The following is a 20,743-nucleotide window of genomic DNA, read 5'->3' on the forward strand; positions in this document are numbered from 1 at the left end:
TATGTGAGATTTGTGGCTTGTATCTGGGGCTAACTCTCAGAAATGTGATGGAGAATTATGGAAAACTGATAGATATCTGTGAAGATATTAAGCCCTGTCTGACCAGTTCCCAGAGGATGTTTCTAGATAATACAAGTGATGGAGGGGGTTTTGAAGAGGGGGAAATGGTGTCGGGGCATTCAATTGCATTGGCCAGGTTTTCCCACAATACTGGAGGCTGCCTTAGGGGCAGACACTCTTCCCTGTTCTTTCTGTGTAGCAGACAACTCAAGGCCAAAACACTGGTAGCCCCTGAGAGTACATCCAGTTTTTCTTTCCATTTCATGCAAATTAGATATTAATTGGGAGCGGGATGAGGAGGGGAGGGTATTATTTTGGGATTGATTAGACTGATTAGACTAGATAGACATTGTCATTCCTTTTACATGTTAAGAAATTAGAACTCAGAAGTAAATTAATTTGCCCAAGTTCACAGTTAGTCAGAGGCTAAGCAAAGATTCTTCTCAATTCTGCCTTACTCCCAACCCACTGCTTTTCCTCTGCAGTCATACAGTTGAACACACGCAGGAGTATAAATTTGTGTGTGTGTGTGTGCACGTGTGTGCGTGCTCATGTACACGTGTGTGGTGGGGGGTGGGGGTTACTAAAGAAAGCAAAGCAGACTATCGGAGTCAGAGGTTCTTTATCGGATGTGCCATACCCAGGCCAGTTGGGTACCACTATGATCAAAAGGCCAGCATTGGACTAGACTGGATATTTTTGGTGAGAGGTGAGGGGGTGGGGGTCAGATAAGGAACAAAGAGAAGTACATCTAGTGGTAGAAGTTTCTGGAGTCTTCCTATGTAATCAGGAATATTTCCTAAGTAAACCCATCCAGTTCTCAGGCAAGATTTCTGCCGCCTTATATTCCAGAGACTCAAATCCATGAGCCCCAATTAAGGTACAACATCGGGACTATTTCCAAGACAAAAATGACACAATCCTAATTCTTATCTGGGCATTCAACAATTGAATTACTATCTCATTTTACCTCAGTTAATATCCACTCATCTAAATCCAAGGGACTTGGGCAAAAAGAGACTTAAAGCAAGAGGAACCATCAACATTCTATCATATCAAGGTTTCCAGTACTTGTAACCCAAACAGACCCATGTTAGCTTAGAGTCCAAATGGCTTGTTGGTGTTATTTAAGAGGTAGATGAGTAATGTGCAAAAGCAAGCCTCCCCCTGCTCCCCTTGCTCCAGTTTCACTTTTGTTCAGATGCATCCTAAAAATTCCATTAGCCGTCTGACAGAAATTTCAAAGCAGCCACAATTCCTGAGCATTTACAAATTCGAGATAAAGAAATGCCTTCATGAAATGTGGTTGGCTAATCATCTCTAAACAAAGAGTTTCTCTTTTTCACTGACCCACCTCATACATACCTAAGAGTCTGATAGCAGAGGCATCATAAATAGGGATTGCATCACCAAGTCCACAGACTCTCCTCTAATACAGCTAACCCTGCCTGAACTTCACTCACATGCTATCCTTTATGTTGACTAAAACATTGGGTTAAAGAGAAAAATAATGAAGCTGAAATACAAGGACTCGAAAAACATCTCACCTTTATCCAGTGCTGATTCTGAGCAGGAAGTGAACAGTATACTGCCTTTTTATCTACATGTTTTTTCTTTAATTCCTGGAACAAATTTATGCAACTTGCCCAAATCACAGAGCTAGTAAAATGAAGTGAAATTTGAGTCTGGGTCTGTTGAACTCAAAAATTCATATTTTTTACCACTCTGTTCTGGGAAAAATTACCAACCAACAGTATCTATACTGTTTGCATTCTAAATGTAAAATTGTAAGGAGTCCTTTCTAAATGATTTGCTTGAATCCCCAGAGTATGTATTTATTACTCCCTCCCCAGGTGTTCTTGATCCTGTACAGGCATCAAACCCAACATCACAGTGATTTTCCTCTCCTCCAGGAAAGTAATCACAAAACGCACATACACACAAGCACACACACATATATGCACATAAACATACAGCACACACACTAACAATAGCTCACAGGTCAACATTTTAATCTCTTTCTGAAGCTATGAGAGAAAATTGTTTTTATCTCCTAGTTCACAAATGTTGTCGTGCTTGTTTATTTGATTTTAATGTAACATAGAAACAATTTATTTATATCTATTATACTGGGATATTTTTAAATTTTATTTTTGTTGTCAAATTTCTGTCTTCAAGAAAGCTAAATATGCCAAAACTTTCCTATACGGTTTTATTTAATCTTCATAACAGCCCTGTAAGGGGAGTGCCATTTTCAGATAGTATATATCTTTTCAGATAAGAAATCCGAGACTCGATAAAGGTGAGTGCCTTTCTCAACACTGCTCAGCTAACAAGTCTCGTAGGTCTTGGGACTCCGAATTATTTGCTCTTTTTTTTCTAACACACAAGCAGTTCTCTGGATTCTTAAGGTTTGCAAATGGTACAAATGGGACACACGAGCTATTTTCAGGAATTAAAAATGCCAAGTGACTACATAGCCTGTTCTCTGGCTACAGGGACCCACTCAGATATTGACTGCTTTGTTTTTAGCTAGGATCCTATTAGGTCAGTGTGGTAATGTTGTTACTCTAACTAGATTTTCACTGAGTAGTGAAAATGAAGACACTAATTGTTACTTAATAAAATCTGCCTTAAAGGCAAAAATCTTTTAAACCTATGTGCCCATGAGCGAAGTAAGATATCAAAGAAATTCTTGCTGGAGGAAAGGTAAGAAACCACTGTCCTCTAATCTATTGCATGCCTGTGGGACAGAGTACATGGGTTGGGGTTACAGAGCCCCATGGTGTCTCCTGACAGACACAAACTCTCTCTTTGTTAACTCTATAGCATGCCTCCTGGAACAAGCAGCTACCATATGGTAGGAAACCTAAGGAAATTCTCCTCCGGGCTGGGAATTCATCATGGGTGTAGGCCCAATCCCTGTAGAAACTAACTAAAGTTACAGGAAGAATTATTGTGCCCTATGAATTCCATTCTGGTCGTAAAATGCTCTGAGGGATTAGGGAGCCCTGCATCGGCTGTGCATCTACAGGGCACTGACTTTTTTTATTCCTAATGCTTCGCTGAGAACTGCTCCTGGCTGGCTGGCTGAATCTCCATCCCCTGTGACATTCTTATCTGCATTCTTCCCTTGGGGTTAATATGCACCTTCATCCCACCTTGTCCCCATTTCTGAGACCTCAGAGGCTCCAAGGATCTTACTACAGGAGAATCTTTGGGCGATGAGCAAACAGAAAGAAAGAAACTTCTGCCCCTGTCCCGCACCAATTTGAAAACTGTTCCCCTTCTCTCTACAGCTCCAAGGTCAAGTTTCCCTTGGGAGCAGTTAGAGAACTGAAGGTCACCGAAAGCTGGCAATTCATTGCGCCTTGGAGGGGTTCCCAGGCAGCAAAATGAAAATGAGATTGTTTTCACATAAGACCTCTGGATTGGAGAACAGGATTCAAACAGCCTGAATTTGCAGTTTCCCTGTGTACTTAGATAACCCCCACAAAGCCTAGTAATTTTTTTTTTCTAAAGCCAAAACAATATCAGAAATACTTCCTGCAGATAACTCTAACCAGGCAGAATTCCTTTTTGTCATCACTGAGCTGATGTTTTCAAGGATTCATTTTTTTTTTTTAAGATAAGCCTTATATGGCTCATTTAGTTGGAGCTCTTGTGTATTTCTGTGTAATGATGGCCTTCATCCATGGGGCCTGCTTTGTGGTGATGTCATTAGATTTCATAAGGTAAGCAGCTGAAAACTTATGGTTAGTATGTGAGCAAGTTGCAAGAGAGAGAAAGAAAACCCAGAGGCCAAACAGAGATGTTGCAGTGAATGAGCAGGTAGCAGGCTTCCCTATGTCCCAAAGAAAACCAGCACCTCAACCTGATTCTACCAGTTCTGAGGAGATGTACCTTAAAGGTCAAACATATAAACTTTGTTAAATTCAGCTCTGCTTCCTGGGTAGGAATCCCGAATAGAGGTGAGAACCAATGGCTAGATTTCTCAAAACCTTACTTTTTTTTTTTTTTTAATCAAAATTTATCTCATTTTGTTTCTCTTTGCAAAATGGAAATGGCCCTGATAAGAGGCATTGTTATAAAACATAGTTGTGCATAGTTGTGTTATAGAACATAGTTGTAACTTGCACTCCAACAAATAGAACATAAAGCATAGCCCAAAATAGGCATCCTAATCCTGACTCCACCATTGTCTTGGTCTGTGAGTTGGTGCCAGTTTTTAAAATTTTTGGTGGTGACCCAGTTTGGAGAAAGAATGCATTTTCACTGTAAATAACCACAAACATTTGTTGATGAGTCATCCTCAGTTCTGCAATAGTCACCTTCTCTTTCCCAGAAACATGCTAGACACTGTTTTTAGAACAGGGATAAATAATCTTGAAGGTTTTACGGGTACCAAGTGAACTAAACCATACTCTCCTTAGAGTCCCCTGTTTGTGTATGTGTGTGTGTGTGTGTGTGTTTATGTACTTCTAATTATAAAATATCTTGAAGATAATGAATTCTCAGAAATATTCATGGGTGATAACACGTTAGTAATTGACTATAAATTTAGTAGAGAAAGCGATTTTAAAAATGGCCAGGAATGACTGAAGAAAGCAGTGTTAAGCTGTTGTGCAGAGGGAATGGTGCATTGAGGGTTACGTGTTCTTCTGCCATTGGTAACAGCATGGCACAGAAGGTAGGAAATCATGGTTTTGTTTGACTCTGCTACTACTACATGCTAACCACATAACACTGAGCAAGTAAGTTACTTTGGCTCTCTTGGCCTCAATTTTCTCTTCTTCAAAATGGAGATAGGGATGGTTTTATTGTGTTTAAGTTCTCCTCTAGTTTTGATACTCTGTCTTCTGTGAAAAACTAGAAAACTTCAGATCAGAATGTTCTTTTAAAAATTAAATACAGAAATGGTTTTTATCTCTCTGGAACCACCATCCCTATCTCTTATGTAAATGAACTAGGAGGAATAAAAAAACTGCTAAAGAGATCTCAGACTGTAACCTTGAGGTTATTATAAACGGAGAGGCTAGGTATCAATCTTCCAGAGAAGGATCACACTCAGCTGGAAAAATGCAGGGAACCACATCAGAGTTCTCTTGTTCAGCAGCAACCCTGGCACCAACACAGCTCTGCCACACCTGCGTATCACTAATGCAAGCTCCAGCCATCAGGCAGTCATGACTATTATCCTCTCTTGCGAATAAACAGAGGTTCTTAGAGGTGACTTGACTTGCCCAAGGTTAGAGTGAGTCAGATGGAACTGTGTGTGTTGGATGGGGGAAGGTGGAGTGGTGACATAAGCAAAAGGCTGAAGAATGAGGGACAGATTTGTACTTCCTCTGAAGTTAACAAAACAATGGCCAAGGGCTATGGAGGAGCTTTAAGTTTGCTTTGGATCCTGAAAGCATCCCTGTCCTCCTCCCCGCCACGATCCCCGCCCCCCACCCCCCTTAGGTGCCCCGCCCAGGGTTACTCACCAAGGTAGTTGCAAATTGGGTGCCTTGTTCTCTTGTCTCTTCTTGTTAGCTTCATGAAAGAGGCTATTTGTAAAGAAGAGAAGGCACAACAAGGAACAAGAATGCATTAAGGATCTTCCCTGAGGCCCTGAACTGAAAGGGCAGTTGTCTTTGATTCCTCTGACTTCCCTCTTATATTCTGCAGAAATGAATGAACATCAAGATGACTGATAGCATTATTATGTTCCATTCCAAGCATAGGCATTTTTTATTTTTCACCTCTGGGGTTATTTCACTCCTCTCTGCTCTACTTCTCCCATAAAAAGGAAAGAATAATGCTTGCTCACTGTATATGAGAGAAAGCAGCCCAGGGCAACACTGTTCAAAGGAAACTGCTAATTGTACCAAGCACTAAGGCATGACCGGGAGTCTAGTAAAGAAAGTATGTAGCATCATGGTCCACCCTAGTTTACTTTATCTCTCCAGACCCATGCCCAGGGAGCTCTAGGCCCTGAAGAAACACACTCACAAGTAACTGCAAAGAATCTCTGGTCCAACAAGAAAAGCGCTGAAAGAAATTGAATATCAGTGGTCTTATGTTTCAGTAGCATTCAGAGGCTGCATCACCTTGCTGCCCATTTTGTCTTTTTTTAAAGATGAGAAAGACAATATTAATTATTATTACTAAAGGATATTTGGTAATTTTCCAGGTGACAGGGGAATGCCATGAATTCAGTAAGACTAGGTTGGTTTCCTGTCAGGGTCCTCAAGAGACTTTTTGTTGTACTCAACAAAAATCTTACAGAGTTTTCGTATTCCTCAGTTTTGACTCTATTCCTAATATCTAATCAACTTCTTAGGTAGTACCTTGGGGAGAGGGATGAACAAAACAAAAAACAATGCTTAGTTGATACTCTCTTAAACATATTGGCTACACTCACTTCCTAGAAACCACAAAACAAACAAACCACCACCAAAAGTTATCCTTGGGTTGTCCACCATATATATTCAATTAAGGCAGGATAGGAAGGGGATAGGCTTATCATTCAACCATGTAGTACCTCTTAATGAGGCCTGAGAACCCAAATGGCCCATGGTTCCATTATTATCAATGTCAAACTTAACTCAAATACAGACCTCAATGTTTTCTCATCAAGTTAAAAAAAAAAGAAAAAATGGGTAAGGTACTGAAATATGGGACAATCTCATACATACTCTGATGCTGATGACCAAATGACCAAGCACCGGTTGGCACCTTTACAGCTTTTTCTATGGGGCCAGTGAGCACATTATTGCTTCTTGAATTAAACTGAATTTCTAATATTGAACTGGATCCTCTAGCTTGGCATTTTTTTCTAGCAGGAAAAAAAAAGCATTTCAGAGCGTGAGGCAATATGGAACTCTGTTTTTCTACTTTCAAAACACCATCTGGCCACATATACTTCTACCTATAATCTTCCCTCTGCCCATTGATAGTCAAGGGAGTTGGAGTCCATAGGTATCTCATCTTTGCCAGAGAGTCTGACAGACAGTGAAGGTAAAGAGAGGCATATCTAGTAGAGGCTTTGCAGAAGAAGCAGGACTGTTCCTGATAATCCCTGCCCACTTTTCACTGCCCACTAAGCCAAAAGAAAGGTAGGCAGAATTTTGAACAGAGGCAATTTTATATCATAAATCTTAAGGTATTCGGGGGCACTGAGTGTTTTGCAGTAATTTCAGTGGAACTAAAATAATTTGTAAGTTGTGTGTGTGTGTGTGTATGAAATGCATAAAAAGAATTTTAGTGTGAGAAAGGCATTAGATCAATTTTGTAAAAAGAAACCTTTTTGTGTGGACTATTTCTAGGCATGGGTTACACAAAATCTAGACACATTTAATTTCTGGAATTAATTCAGCAAATATCTGTCCAAATCACAGACCTTAAAGACTTCTATTGATAGCATACCCCATTCTCTAAAATTACTACAAGATATTTTGATCATTTTTAGAAAAGGCAAAATACAAGAACCTTTGGCATGTAAAAAATTCTTTTGATATGTCTAAATAAATCTCCAGATCAGTTAATTATACTGAACTTTAGATGTCTTCAAGAAACTTTTGGCATACTAAATTTCATATCCTATTATCATCTTATTTTATATGACCTTTTATGTAAGATTAGCCAATGAAATTTGAGTAAAAATGATCAATGGATACAGTGGCCTGAGCCCTATTTGGTTACATTGTGGATTTAGCCCACTCTCCAAACATACTTTTTTCTCCTGTTCTATAGATACCCACTCTGACCATGTATGGTTATGCTCAATCTTTGGCTGTTCTCCTAAGGGGATTATCAGAGTTACCATTTTCCTCTTTGAACTGCTATTTCATATGCCTCCAACCGAAATACTACTATTTTCCACATGCATTTACATCAGAAGCTATTAATTCCCACTTACCCCAAGCCGAGGTCATAACAGCATGTTGGAATAAAATATTTTCCATTGTTCTAACATAGAACCAATAAAAAAAATTTATGAATTGCTTAATTTATGCTTGACACGATGCTAAGCGCTACAGATATAGAAACGAGTAGTTCACATTTCTGCCCAGAAGAAGACCAATATCTTATAGAGCAGATAGACCAATAAAGGAGGCAACGCAGCATTGCCTGAGGATGTAAGAACAATGAAAACTGAATACAACACAAAAAAGTTCTAGATAGATGCTCCAGAAAACTTTCAGAAGAGTTGAGGTCCAAATGTTTTTTTTTTAAAAAAAAGGAAATTAGGATTTGCATCCTTCCTTTTTAAGCACTCAGATTTTGGAGAAAAAGCTGCTTCCTTTTAGGAATGTGTCTGAAAATCCTAAGGAGGGGTAAGTACCAGAAGAGAGACAGTTGTGGTAAGCATGGTTGAAAAAATTTTGATAGCCTAGAGAAGGCAAGTAACAGAAGGATCCAGAGAGACCCTTCTAATTAAAAGGTAGGAGCAGAAAGAACTAGAACTTTATCCTGAATCAGAGCCTTTGCCTAAACACAGCCCTTAAACCTGAAACCTTAATTTAGAACCTTTCTCTACAGCCCAAGCCTCACGTGCTCTCCCAAACCCTGGTGACTTTTGCCTGGTGAACAATCTTGTTAAAAATCTCATCTCTGCTCAGTTATGATTTACATTTTCTTTATCCTGGGAGCAACTTTAAACAGCCATAAAGAACAAAGAACAAAACACTGGAGAAATTAGAGTGAGGTCTTTTGATGTTAGCAGCTTGCACCAATCAGAAAGTTCAGGGTTAAAGAACAGGGCTGACCTACCCAGCACTCATGCCAACAGCCTCCATTAACAACCAAGTCCAATTCCAACTTTAACACCACACATTTCGAGCAGGATACAAGCTGGTAGGGCAAACTTAGTAGCTTTGGATCTAGTACAGTTAGAAATCCTCCTGAAGTTGGCTTAGGTAAATATTTAATGTGTAAGTAAAAGCTTTCATCATCTTAAACAATTCACCTATATCCTGAAGTTGGACCAAGAGATTGTTGAACTCCTAATGGACCCACTTTCATGTTGACTTCATTCTTTCATCCTCTGAAAGGAAAAAAAATATATATCTAAAAGTAAAGTAAGATAGATTTAACTACATAAATACTTAAAACTTCTTTTACAAATACTAAGCAAACATAAAAATAAAAATAGTGACCCCAGAAAATGCAACATAAATAACAGGCAAAATGTTAATATCTCTAAAGAGAATTTACAAATTCATACCAGCTAGAGCAATACCCCAGGAGTAAGGCAGAAAATGAACTGACAATTTACAAAAATAGAAAGGTAAACGACCAGTAATCATATGAAAAACTGTTTAACCACACTAAAAATAAAATAAAAGCAGACTTAAACACTGAGATAATATTTCCTTTTTATGAGATTGGCAAAAATTGGGTAACTGCAGGCATCGGTGAGCATGAGGGGAACAGTCAGTTTCACATACTGAGATGATGGAAGTGTGAATCGCTGCAACCTCTTTTATAAGGGCGATTTGTCAAGCCATATAACAACGTTTTAATGTGGGTGATTTTGACTTAGCAAATCCACTTCTAGGACTTACTTTAGAAAATTAGAAGAGTGCATTAAAATTTTCCCATAGTACACAAATATTTATGTAAGATTTGTTGATAGTAGCAAATTTTAAAAGTAGTCTAAGTGTTCATCAGAAAGGAATTGAATAAACACATACACACACATACGGTTTCAGGTTAGAGCCTGGAGTGGGTATTTTTGATTTGGAAGGTAGAAGAGCAAAGGTCATTTCTCCAGAATAATGGAGATAGTTGCAGGCAGATGCACAGGCAAAAAGTTCATATGAGGGCTGAAGCAGCTTCCTGGTGAGCATCTAGAGACTCATGCACATTGGGATGGCAGACAGAGCTAGTCTGTGATAGTTCAAGAAAATTTCAATCCTCCAGCCCTTCCAATGCTTATTCCATGTATTAAAACACTTTCTACTGATAACACACAGAAAGCTTTAATTTTGCTGACTGATAGAGATTCCAAACACTGATACCCAATCCTGGAAGTTCCATATGTAACTAATAAGTGTCTCAGAAACAGCACAGAAAATTGAAGGGAAAAAATTATCAGAAAGAATCTTAGCACTCAAAAGTCACAATGTTTAAATTAAAATGGCTCATGTCCAACCAATTAAATTAAAAAGTAAAACAAACAACTAGTGAATAGTATGATATTTTAGAATGCCAAAGATTAAAAGAACATAAGAACTTCCAGAAGGGAAAAAAGGTAACCTACAAAGAATGTAAATTAAACTGACTTCTGACCTTTCATCAATATCACTATATGATGTTAAAAGATTTGGAGGAAATGCCTTCAAAGATCGGGGGCGGGAGGGTGGGGACAGGACTTCACCATAGAATTCTATACCCAGCCAAACTATAAATCAAGGGTTAGAGAAAAATAGAGACATTTTCTGTAAATTTGGGCTCCAAAATTTTAACTTCTATGCATGATTTTTCAAACAAGGACAAAATCTTAGTTCACTTGATACATTTTCTGCAGAATGCAAGATGATGATGTAAAATCATTTTAACACTACAGATTCATTTTCAGGAGTGTTAAAAAATATGTAGCAAAACAAACTTTCACATTCACATATATTATTTAGAACAAAGTATTGGAAGTATTTAGGTATAAAAATATAATAAAACACAAATATATGAATATGGCAAGATTGAGAAAATAGTACATGAATGACAGAAGTTTAGGAAACACTTTGCTAAAGTAAATGACTTAATGTGTTATCTCTTCCGAATATATTTACATTTTTAAAAGAGACTTAAAGAGCATTGCAAAGCAAAAAGCAAGAACTCATTAGCCACAGAATGCCAGGGCAGAGTACTCCAGGGACTGTTATTTGGTGATTCGAGCCCAAGGATAGTTGAGTTTCCTTTGCTTAGACCTACCACCCTCACCTCCATGGAAGCCTCTGACTGTTTTAGCTTCCCAGGAAGCTTCTCCTACAAGGGAGAGAATGTGAGGACCTGTTGAACTGAGTGCTCTCATGTGCCTACAAGTTCTATTTCTCATTACAAAGTAATACATTTAGCAATCTGATTCATGCATCAGTACCTTTACTTTTACATCCTCCTATATCCCTCTCCTATTTTTAACCCTTGTTGGATTGTGTCTTTCTGTGTAATCTCAAATCTTATTTGAAGTGAGGAGGAGTTTATCTAAACAACATTAGTGACACCAACCTCAGTTTCTTGTGAGTTGCACAGCCCCTAGAACCTAATCACCTATGGGCATATGGATGCACAGAAGTTTCTGGTCCTAAAGAGCGGGAATTAAAACTTGGTGTTGTAGTCAGAATTCTTGGTTCCAAGAACAAACACTAATTCTGAAGCTTTTAGCAGAAAAGGAATTTATTGGAAGGATGTCAGGTAACTCACAGAATGTCTGGAAATGCTAGAGAGAAACACAGGAAGAAAACACTGAAGGCAAAACAGAGCCAAGATGGCACCCCTGAACAGTCTGTTCAAGATGCTCCCACTAGCATTGTCATCACACATAACAGCTACAGTTCCATACCTGGACTCTACCCTCCATCAAAGGCAACAACCATAATCTCTAAAGGCCCCTGAACATTTGCATTCCTCTGTGAATACTCAAAGTCTCAGGCAAATGTAAGTGGTGGCCTGAGCTGTCTAGAAACTGAGAATGAAAACATCTGGACTTTTGGGCTTGGGTCTCCTTATTGAGACTCCCTGACACAGGAAGGCAGGGCAGGCAAAAATGATGAAAGTCCATTTTACTTGGTGACCTTGTGAGGCCCTACTAGAGCAGCCAACTCAAATCTCTCTTTATAGTCACCTCATTTTTCTTGTTAAGTTAAGCAGTTTGCAAATCATAATATCCGTGTTACATTAATTACATTTACATAATGTATATTTCTCATTTCTTTCAAAGTCAGACTTTAAACACGAGTTTCTCATTTAAAATTTTAATCTTTTTATTTGTACTTCTAAATAAATTTGGACAAGACCGAGGAGTCTTTTCTGTTAAATTATATTGGTATGTAAGTTTCAGATTACCTGTGAGACTTTTTCATTAAAAAAAATATATATATATATCTATTTTAAGAATAAGTTCAAAGAGACTGAATGTTCTAATGTAATTAACCACCAACAATGTAAGATGCTTATTTCATGAATTCTTGAAAGAGATTTTAAACTGTGATACTGCAAAACCACTAAACTGCTTAATTTAAGAACCAGAAAGATGTCTCTGGTAAATCCTGGTTAGAAAAAAAAATGTGTGGAGAAACAAAGACATCTGTTTTAATGGTGTATGAAAGATGATGGAGGTATATATTTTTAAAAAATTAATATCAACTGTTTGTTGATACTTTTTGCACTAAATTATATCCATAAGCAAGATTACTATGTTTTATTAGATCTGACTTTACACTGCCCTGTTACGGTAACATTTCCCATGTTTGTTTTAGTCTCCTTTACATTTACAACGTCCTGGAGGGTGGTGATGTTAAATTTAATTTGTCAACCTACGTTTAATTTTACAAGAACCCAGATCAAACTGCTATGTAAACAAGAACTGCCTTGCAGAGGCTTTTTGGCGATTAGGCTGGAGAAGTCACAGCTGAATTAAAAAATATGCTGCCAAGGGTATTTTTTCATTCCCCTCCCTATAATTTTAATGGCTCAAATGAAAGAGCTGTTTTTCTTTAACAATAGTATCCTTGTTAAAAGTACTTTAAAGAGCTGTTCCACTACATTGAAACAGTCTAATTAAACCATAAATATAGCAAAGTTCCAACGGTTGCTAAATCCAAAGAATATACTCCTATCTCACGGTAAAAATTAAAGGTGAGCTTTTCAGTGTGTAGCTCAATTCCCCAGTTTTGGGATTTCCTATCCATTAGACATTTCTTTGCAGAGAAATATCATCAATCTATGAGACATATTACAATGGGATATTATTTTCTTCAACAGAGGCTGTTATTGAAACTACATATTATCAAGGCAGCTGTCCGATTAAGTTTTTATAAAGGATTAGGGGGTTATTTGAGTACCTAACAGCTGCACCAGCTAGGATAAAACTTAGGTTCCCAAATCTTATGCCTCTTACTATATGAAATGAAATAATATAGTCTCTACCCAGGCAGCAAGATATTAATATTTAAAGAGAAAATTAAGTTAGAGACAAAACCTCATCCATTTGATCTCAGAAAATAAAACATTAAACAAGTACACAAATGAAGAATAAAAAGAAATCCAGAAAATATTGTCCCTCCTCTAGAGGAGTCTACCATAGTTTCAGTAGATATAATGAAAAACTTCAAAACATTAAATAAAATTTAAGATTTAAATAAAAGTGTGAGGCATTGAAGAAATTCTGCAAAATAGTGTAATGAGTAACTGCTGAATAATGCAGACAGTTATAATGGAAGTTCAGAAGGCAGGAACACTTCAGGGCCAGAGGTTAAAGAAGAGAGTTGGTGTAATTTAGCAATTAAGACCTCTGAGAAAAGTCATCAGGATTGTCTGAAGTATAATGTGTCAATGTTGGAAGTGACCTAGGAGGTCATCTCCCTCTCTGGTGTTTCCTAATCTTATCTGTTGAAAAGAATCATATGAGAAACCTCCTAAAAATAAAATTTCTGATTTCTTCCTCAGCCCTGTTGAATCATATATGCTAGAGAATATATGGGTCCTCTTCTATTTATATTTAAGTAACTTCAAACCAACTTAGAGAGCTCAAGAAAGCATATATTTTTTAATGTCCCAGGTGATTATTTTCAACTGAGAAGTTTGGAGAAAATTGTTCTAAGTCAACCTTGTGATCACAGAAAATAAAACATCAAATAAGTACCAAATGTTAAAAAAGGGTGGGGTGGGAAGAGAGCAGATGGAGACAAAGTGTGTATGCTAGTGAGTGTATGTTCACATGTGTGTGACAAATAGTAATCACCTGGGGGTAGAGCAGGGAGAGAAAACTTGTGCAAGGTCCAGGTCCAGAGAGCTACAGCCCACTGTCCTTCTCACAATGGACCCTCAAGAGATATCTTGTGTTGACTGAATTATAAATGAAGCAGAGAACAAAACAAGCTGTAACTCTCAAGCATTGATGACCTATTTATTGCCACCTTATGGTCAATTCATTTGTAAAACCTCTAGTTAGAGACACAGACCATGAATCTTAAAGAGTCTCTTGTGGATTGTGTAGCAAGACTGAGTCAAAACACTCAGTGCCTGGGAAAAATTTAAACACCAAGGAGATAAAGAGATTTTGCTGCAATGAGGTAAAAAGTTGAAATTTAAGAAGAGGAGAGGCTAATCTGCCTCTCAGAGAACATATCCAGATGCTTATTCGATTGTGGTAGATTTTGCTGAAGCATGTGATAGAATGAATAGTTTACAAAATAATTTTTAACTGGCTTAGAGGACCTTGAAGAAAATTACTTAAAACTAGCCCAAGCCCTCAGCAAACCACAGAAACATAAACTACCATATGGGGGATAATCTCACTGTGGCAGGGTGGAACCTATGACCTAATGCATTTCTGCATCAGCCCCCACCATTCACAAGCTGGTTCTCTCTGCATTCCTCCGGTCAAAGTTTCGAAATTGTGTGTGTGTGTGTGTGTGTGTGTGTGTGTGTGTGTGTGTTTTAATGAAAGAAATGCCTGTACTGGTATCCTAATACATTCTAAAATTCTACCATCCTCTTTTCTCATAAGCTCCCCACTTTTTTTCATAGCGAATTTGTAAGCACCTTAATAATAAGTTGACTTACAAACAGAAATAATAATATTTTTACATTCATAGTTTATTTCTTGACTTTTTGAGTGTATTTATTTTAAACACCAGAATCAGAGTTTACTAAAAACATCAAGACGTCATTAAATTATTTTCTAACAAAATATTCCAAATGTATTTTTGCTGTGGGTATGGCCTGGAGAGTCCATGGCTTGACTTTTTCATGGCATTGAATCCACAGGAGGGGAGATCAACAACCATAATGAAACCTGGAAGTGGTTTTATAATCTAATAGACGTATGACAGACAGATTAATAAGGTGTATTTTGCTAACGAGTCCTATTGATGTGGGGCCTAGGCCATCTTTAGCCTGAGAGAATCACTCAGGATGATAGAAATAAGTCTGTAGAGTTCAGTGAAGTTTAAGGAAAGAAAGAAAATGTACTGCTTTTCAGAGCTAATTAGAGTAAAACTATAATTTTCTATATATATTTCTCAATTGCACATAAATATCTGCCATACATATGCACATATATGCATGCTTATATACAGGCAGCAGGAAATCTTTGTTTCAGCATGTAAATTTACTCTTTGCACCAATTAAGTTTAAGACGGCAAAAATATACAGTAATAACAGCTACTAAGTGCTAGCACTGGACATTATCCAAATTAGTCTTCATAGCAACCCTATGAATTGATCATTTTTATCCTCAATTTGTAGGTGAAGAAACAAATCTCAAAGAGGTTAAGTAACTTGTCCAAGAGCACACAGCGACTAGGAGGTAAAGTCAGATTTCGGACATGGGTTTGTCTCTCTCCAAAATTTTTATTCAAAGTTTTATGTTGAGATAAAATATTTATTGATGGTTCATAATAGCAACAACATTTGTAAGGCAAGGATCATTAGGGGCAGAGAACTTGGTATATCTGTCACATAGGAAAGGTCATGTGACATCCTGGGTTTTTCATTTTCCATTATTGAATCTAGGCTGTAGCCACAACACTTTTGCAAAAGCATCTCAAGAAAGACATTGCTAGGCAGAGTCTCCCCTTCCACTAGGTCAGTGTTTAACATCCATAGCACATTTTGCCTTCATTTTCATGTTGCTCACCCATGCTCATGACTGATATTCTTTCAGTATGTCTGCAGTAAATTAAAATAAGACCAGATAGCAACACAAAGTGCTGAGCAAAGTTCTTTCGAAACTCAAAAACAGTTTCCAGCAACAGAAACCAAGTTTACATTTTTTTAATTATTTTACCTTATTTGGAGATGTAAGATGTACTCCAGAGACCCCTGCAATCAGAACTTAATGTTAGTGAATCTTTATTAAGGTAAGAGAAAATGTCCTTCTACTGCAAAGACAGTAAATATAGCTCACATCAATAACTATGGTTTCCATTTTCTGGCAAAGTTGAAAAAAATTCCCACTTTTTTTTATTAGGAAAAGCAGCATCTCAGAAAACAAGAAAGGTTTTCCTAACAAACTAGCAAACCTGGAGTAGATTTTATTGAAAATTATGTTTACAGGGTTATTAAAAGGCAGATTTGTGTTAGACAGGGGACCCATTTTATACTGGTCTCTGGAGAAGGAACTAGAAAAAAATGTGCATTCAGTCTGAGTTTTCCACTGAGTGACATGTGGGACTAGTGAGCCTGAGAGGCAGACAAAGCTTAAGTCAGAGCTTACCTTAAAAAACTAAAGCAATGATTTTCCCCATTTTCGGCTTTAGTTGCTTCACCCTCTGTCATGAATTTTAGGTGTTGGGGAGAGAAGAAAGGAGGACAGGGTGCCCTGTGACTCATGCATAGCTCCGTTCAGAACCTTTAAAACTGAGCACATCTAGAGAGCTAACCCCAATTCTGTAAGTGTTCAATTCAATCTAGAACCACAGTTTTATTAAACCTTATTTTTCTCTTCTGGCATGTAGGGTAACTTGAAGCTAGTCATCCAGACTAGAAAACGAGCCAGTGGTTCCAAAAACAGAAGTGGGCTCTGCATACACGTGGGAGTGGATAAAGCTCAAAGTCTCCTTATGCACATTGATTCAGAAAGGAACGACACTGTTGATGAAATTTATCACACAAGATGGGACTTGAGCAAATCCTTCATCCTAAAAAGGACAGGAACCCAGAAGGGAATGACTGGAGGAATGAGTCACTAGCAGCTGTTAAGAATCATAGACCTTGATTCCTGATTTAACTCTCTCCTTTATCTACCCCAGAGGCTTATGGTTCTTGAACTTCAGCTGCATCAGAATCAGCTCCAGGGTTGGTTAAGAGGGCCGAGTACCCCCTCAGAGTTTCTGATTCAGTCCATTGGGATGGAGCCAGAGCATTTGCATTTCTCACAAATTCCCTGGTGATGCTAATGCTGCTGGTCGGATACCTAACTACAGGAACCACTGCTCTGGGTAATACCTGTTTCAGAATCAATCCGGAGGTGCTAAGACCAGTTTATTTACCTGGAAAACATGCCCAACTTCTCAACTTCTTTTTTAAATAGGTGCTTCCATGTTAACCTGAAAGGAGCACTGCTGAAAGATAGAACGAGGGGCGAAAGGCACAGATTGTCAAACAAATGATGTCCAGATTCATCCCAGGACCAGAGCAGTGTGAGCCATGGTTGGCCTGTCCTCAGGGACGTAGAGTAAGGTATCAATTTGAGACCCGAGTCAACCACTTAAGGTTATAAACTTGTTCCTGTCATTAAGCTTTTCTAAATTACAGTTCCCTCATATGTAAAACCAGAAAAAGAATACCACTGATCTCATCGAGTTGTTGTAAGGATTAAATGAGGTAATGTTTAGAAAACTTTAACACAGTGGCTCAGTCATAGTAAGGCTTTAATAAATGCTAGCTATAAGTATTGTTTAATAATAATCTAGCATTATTATATCATTTTACGTAGCTAATATGTATAACATTTTCACTACTCTCAACAAATTCAGATATTGGAAACTGAGGCACTAAGAAGTTAAGTTTCTTGCTCAGGGGCATCTTAGGGAGCTGTCTGAAGTTTTGCCCCACGATACTGCTATCATCATCATTCTAATCCCAGACGTCTGAGTGATCTGATCCAGACCTCTGGGCAGCCCTCCTCAAGAACCTGGCTGCACTCTTCAAGATTAAAGAAGGAGGTATTATTTCTTCGGGCCCTCCTGGAGTCTCTCTCAGCCTTTTTTTTTTTGGCTCACATACTACTGTACGTAGTTTGTGTCTGAAATGGAAAATTTCTGTAACACAATACCCAGCTCTGATCCCCACAGACTCTCAAGTCTCTCTCTGTCTCTCTCTCTGTCTCTGTCTCTGTCTCTCTGTCTCTCTTTCTCTCTCTCTCTCTTTTTTTTTTTTTTTTTGGTTTGTGTTAAAATATGACTTCATGTGCAAAATCAAGCCTCGTTTCCCAGTGCTCTCAGCAAGTTCATAAACATTACAGATTTAAAACCCTTCAGTTCCTAAGAATTCCAAAGAATTCATTTCACTTTTCTGGAAAAAAGAGAGCAATGACAAAGAAGTGAGAAGAGAAATGGAAACAATTAAAATACCTGACCCTGACCGATGCAGGAGATATATCCACTTCTCCGAGCCCCTCCCCCAGTGTTGTGTGATTCCCAGCGCTCCCGCAGGTACCCCCAAGGAAAGACAGCTGCCCTTGGCTTTATGCCCTGGCCTGCAACTGAGTGTGTTGGTCAGTCAGGCAATAGAAACTAAGGAGTTAAAGGTTCAACTCATTGACTCACCAGCTTTCTCCTCTCCTGGAGTGTGAATGCCTCACAAACTGTATCTAATGTGGGCCTGACCAGTCTGAACAGTACAATGGGTTTCCACTGAGTGACTTATCTTTCTGACAACCTCTTCTAGTTTCTTGGTGGCCTGCACAGGCTCTGGAGCCCAACTGTCTGGCGTTGATTCCCAGTTCCACCTCTTCCTAGCTAGTGCCAGTTGGTGACTTTGTGCCAGTTTCTCAATCTTAGTTTGCTCATCTAGAAATAGGGTACAACCTTACCTTGTAAGACATTACAAGGAATAAGTTATTTAATACATCATAAAGTGTTTAGGACAGTTCCTGGCACATAATAAGCTCCACATGTGCTGCTATTATCATTATTATTACTTCTACCCTACTGCCAGTAAGGGAGCAGTTAGGGCTATATTTGCTCAAGAAAACATAACGCTGTAATAGAAGAAAAATAGTTTGATATTCTAGTAAAGGCACACCTTTAGAGTCAGAGAGATCTGAGTTTGATCTTTGACACTGTTACTTAATTTGTGTGACCTTGAGCAAGTTATGCACCTCTGAAATCCAGAAATAAGAAATCTTATTTCTGTAAAATAAGAGATGATAACACCCGGTGACCATAGGATTACCAGGAGTACCCAATGAACTAATGTTTGAGAAGCACTTGACCCTTGGTGGCAGCCAGGGTATGGTAGTTATTATACTGTAAACTGGTCACATGAACAAAGAAAAGCATTAACGCCTGCAAGTTACACGCACGCACACACACACACACACACTTTCAAAGAGTGCAGAGTAAAATAGCACAATCTTGTACATTTTTCTGTCTTTCATGTTCAACTTGGTTTGCTGTCTGGATTTATAAAGTACTCATCACCCCTACCCCCACCCTAACCTTTCTTCTTTATTAATCACATTTTTGGCCCAGCGTATGCATGTTGATATGGACTTTTGCCAGGTTTCATGAGGGAACTATGATGAAAGTATTCTCTGGACTTTCCAGATGATACAAAATGCTATGTGATGAAATGAAGGTACTTGAGATATCACAAACAGGGAAGCAGCACCACTCAATTTCAGGGGGCACTGTTTCCTACTTATTGTATTAAAACCGTGTTCCAAGGGGCACCTTTAACAAGTAATGCTTCTTGGAGTTGTATAACAGAATAGCTCTGATCCCAAAGCACAGGAAATAAGGCCTACTTACTCAGACTTGGACTCTAACCCCTCTTCTTTCTCATGAGTCAGACTCTGTCTTCCAAGCCTTAATTCGTACTTGCTGAGTGAGAAAGTGCTAATCCCCACATGATATAATTGTGAAGAGGAATTACAGTCACCAATTCTGAGAGTTGAAAGACCTACACAGGTCATCGGGCCAACCCTCTCCAGTGCCCTAGAGCAACATATCAGCTCAGTTCTGATTTGTCTTTTGTCAATTAAAAAAGAAAAAAAACAAAGCTTCAGGCAATGGCTTAGAAGAAGTGTTAGAGTTCACCAATCTGCCCTTTTCACGAATGACAGTGGGGAAAATAGGCAGACATGAAACACCTTTACTCTTGGCTTGCTGCACCAGCACCGGTGTTTGAAGTGCCTTAGTGTGACTAATGGGTTTCCCGATGAGGTGGGAAAAAGGAATGATGTTGGCACTCAAGGTGTAGTGAGAAAAATGGATAAACCCAAACACCAGTGGAGGGAGACAACGGAGGAAGGAAAGGACTCCAGGAACCCTAACCCAGAGGCTATTCTTTTACTTTCTTGCTTTCCCTTCGCCCCACCCCACTCTCTTCTTCCATAATGGAAGGAGTATTTCAGGGCTAAAAGTCATCCACGAAATCATCTTCTCCTAAGACCCTCAGTTTTCAGATGAGAAAATAGGTCTCAGATGTCAGACAGTACCAAGCATCCAGGATAGATGATCGATCCAGAAATCCCTTGGCTTTCAGCCGATTTTGAAAATAGAGAGAAATGTACTCAGGTCAGAGTAAGTGGTTCTTTTTAACTCTGTTATATTTATAAAGAAGCTAACACTCAAAAGTAAATTCTGATGCATCTTATTCCTGATTCTTAAACTACTCTGCTGGATCAGACAATCTATGAAGTCATCAAGATTTGAGCTGAAGACCAGAGGCAGCTTATACCGAGCAGCTTCCTGAGAAATGAAGCTGATAGGTAGATGAAAAGACATAGACCCATTCTCTGAATCTT

At 38.5% G+C, this 20,743-nt stretch overlaps 1 long non-coding RNA gene across 1 annotated transcript in view; it reads right to left on the minus strand.

Moving 5' to 3' along the window:
- The window catches only part of LOC112484770, a 43,057-nt gene extending 23,647 nt beyond the window's left edge, over window positions 1-19,410 (minus strand). The window contains exons 1-4 of the long non-coding RNA XR_003048176.1: window positions 16,487-19,410; window positions 16,058-16,092; window positions 9,014-9,091; window positions 5,547-5,609 (exon numbers count right to left, since the gene is read on the minus strand). This is a non-coding gene — a long non-coding RNA (uncharacterized LOC112484770). The remainder of the gene's footprint in view (window positions 1-5,546; window positions 5,610-9,013; window positions 9,092-16,057; window positions 16,093-16,486) is intronic.
- Between the last annotated feature and the right edge of the window lie 1,333 nt (window positions 19,411-20,743).

Source organism: Pteropus alecto, unplaced genomic scaffold (assembly GCF_000325575.1).
Source record: "Pteropus alecto unplaced genomic scaffold, ASM32557v1 scaffold270, whole genome shotgun sequence".
NCBI lineage: Eukaryota > Metazoa > Chordata > Mammalia > Chiroptera > Pteropodidae > Pteropus > Pteropus alecto.